Below are 2500 nucleotides of genomic sequence, written 5' to 3' on the forward strand. Positions count from 1 at the left end.
AGAGCCGGTTAGAGTTTGCGCATGCGCGCTGCCACGTCGCTTCCAGAGGCCACCGTGGAAGGCATTACGTCACTTCCTGTTCGAATTACGACACCCCGATTGTTTAGAAAAGCACGTGATTTCTTTATTTCTTAATAAATTACTTATCGGAATAAAAATGCTTCAAATGTAAAATTCTCTTAGTGGAAAAACGTAAATCTTTACTTTATATAAACTGCTCTGTCTTTAGGAGAATCGACAGAAAAACAAAGAGTTATATTTATATTTACATTTAGACACCAGCTAACACATCTCTGTTAGTCACGTGTCAGCAGCACAATGCACAACATCCATCACTTTAGTTACAAAACGTACAACAACAATAACACTATTATGTGAGGTGACAGGTGTGTAACAGCTGTGTGACAGGTGTGTAACAGGTGTGTGACAGGGGAATAACAGCTGTGTAACAGCTGTGTAACAGGGGAATAACAGCTGTGTGACAGGGGAATAACAGCTGTGTAACAGCTGTGTAACAGGGGAATAACAGCTGTGTAACAGCTGTGTAACAGGGGAATAACAGCTGTGTAACAGCTGTGTAACAGGGGAATAACAGCTGTGTGACAGGTGAATAACAACTGTGTAACAGCTGTGTAACAGGGGAATAACAGCTGTGTGACAGGTGTGTAACAGGTGTGTAACAGGTGAATAACAGCTGTGTAACAGGGGAATAACAGCTGTGTAACAGGGGAATAACAGCTATGTGACAGGGGAATAACAGATGTGTAACAGGTGAATAACAGCTGTGTAACAGGTGAATAACAACTGTGTAACAGCTGTGTAACAGGGGAATAACAACTGTGTAACAGCTGTGTAACAGGGGAATAACAGCTGTGTGACAGGGGAATAACAGCTGTGTAACAGGGGAATAACAGCTGTGTGACAGGGGAATAACAGCTGTGTAACAGGGGAATAACAGCTGTGTAACAGGGGAATAACAGCTGTGTGACAGGGGAATAACATGTGAATAACAGCTGTGTAACAGGGGAATAACAGCTGTGTGACAGGGGAATAACAGGTGTGTAACAGGTGAATAACAGCTGTGTGACAGGGGAATAACAGCTGTGTAACAGGTGAATAACAGCTGTGTGACAGGTAAGAAACAGGTGTGTAACAGGTAAGAAACAGGTGTGTAACAGGTGAATAACAGGTGTGTAACAGGTGTGTAACAGGTGAGTAACAGGTGAGTAACAGGTGAGTAACAGGTGAGTAACAGGTGTGTAACAGGTGTGTAACAGGTGAGTAACAGGTGTGTAACAGATGTGTAACAGGTGAGTAACAGATGTGTAACAGGTGAGTAACAGATGTGTAACAGATGTGTAACAGGTGAGTAACAGATGTGTAACAGGTGAGTAACAGATGTGTAACAGGTGTGTAACAGGTGAATAACAGGTGAGTAACAGATGTGTAACAGGTGAGTAACAGATGTGTAACAGGTGAGTAACAGATGTGTAACAGGTGTGTAACAGGTGAGTAACAGGTGAGTAACAGGTGTGTAACAGGTGTGTAACAGATGTGTAACAGGTGTGTAACAGGTGAGTAACAGGTGAGTAACAGGTGAGTAACAGGTGAATAACAGGTGAGTAACAGATGTGTAACAGGTGAGTAACAGATGTGTAACAGGTGAGTAACAGATGTGTAACAGGTGTGTAACAGGTGAGTAACAGATGTGTAACAGGTGAGTAACAGGTGAGTAACAGGTGTGTAACAGGTGAATAACAGGTGAGTAACAGATGTGTAACAGGTGAGTAACAGATGTGTAACAGGTGAGTAACAGATGTGTAACAGGTGTGTAACAGGTGAGTAACAGATGTGTAACAGGTGTGTAACAGGTGAGTAACAGATGTGTAACAGGTGAGTAACAGATGTGTAACAGGTGAGTAACAGGTGAGTAACAGGTAAAAAACAGGTGTGTAAGCATACTGATGTAAACACCAGAAAAAAGTAAAACCTTCCCAATAAATACAAAACACAATCCAATTCTAATGCAATAGCCCAATGGTCTTCTCAGAAAACTCAGTGAGAAGAGCCACTGCTCCTTTTATTTACTTCCCGTCCAGTTTGGTTGTCCTTTGTCTCAGACCTGTTCCTAGCTGACTGGTGATGTGACCTGATCTTCTGCTGCTCTTTGTTCATAATGTTCTGCATCCTGAGATGCAGCAGCTCACTGCACTGGAACTGAGTATTTGACTGTGCTGGAATCGTGTGAAAAGGTTAGTCTTCATCCTGATCTCCAGCATGTCCTTGTCCTCTTCCATTAGCAATGCTGTTAGGTGTTTTAATCTTGAGATCTCTAGCTTCTCCAGACCTCCAACAAAAGTTTCATCCTCATATTTGGCACTTTTAACATCACTCTTCATCCAAAGAGGTGTACTGTGGCTTTAATGGAAGGAATAATCACAGTTTGTATGAAACTTGATGCAGGTTAGGGTTAGGGTTTGGGTTATAGTTAGGGTCTGTG

At 42.3% G+C, this 2500-nt stretch overlaps 1 protein-coding gene across 2 annotated transcripts in view; it reads right to left on the minus strand.

Moving 5' to 3' along the window:
- LOC113649684 (ADP-ribosylation factor 5-like) overlaps positions 1-49 on the minus strand; it is a 9155-nt gene extending 9106 nt beyond the window's left edge. For both annotated transcript variants that reach the window (XR_003442201.2, XM_027157587.2), the window contains exon 1: positions 1-49. This exon is cut by the window's left edge and continues 147 nt beyond it. The gene's annotated coding sequence lies outside the window, so the exon portion shown is untranslated.
- Positions 50-2500: the final 2451 nt, after the last annotated feature.

This window comes from Tachysurus fulvidraco, chromosome 13 (genome assembly GCF_022655615.1).
Source record: "Tachysurus fulvidraco isolate hzauxx_2018 chromosome 13, HZAU_PFXX_2.0, whole genome shotgun sequence".
NCBI classification, from domain to species: Eukaryota; Metazoa; Chordata; class Actinopteri; order Siluriformes; family Bagridae; genus Tachysurus; species Tachysurus fulvidraco.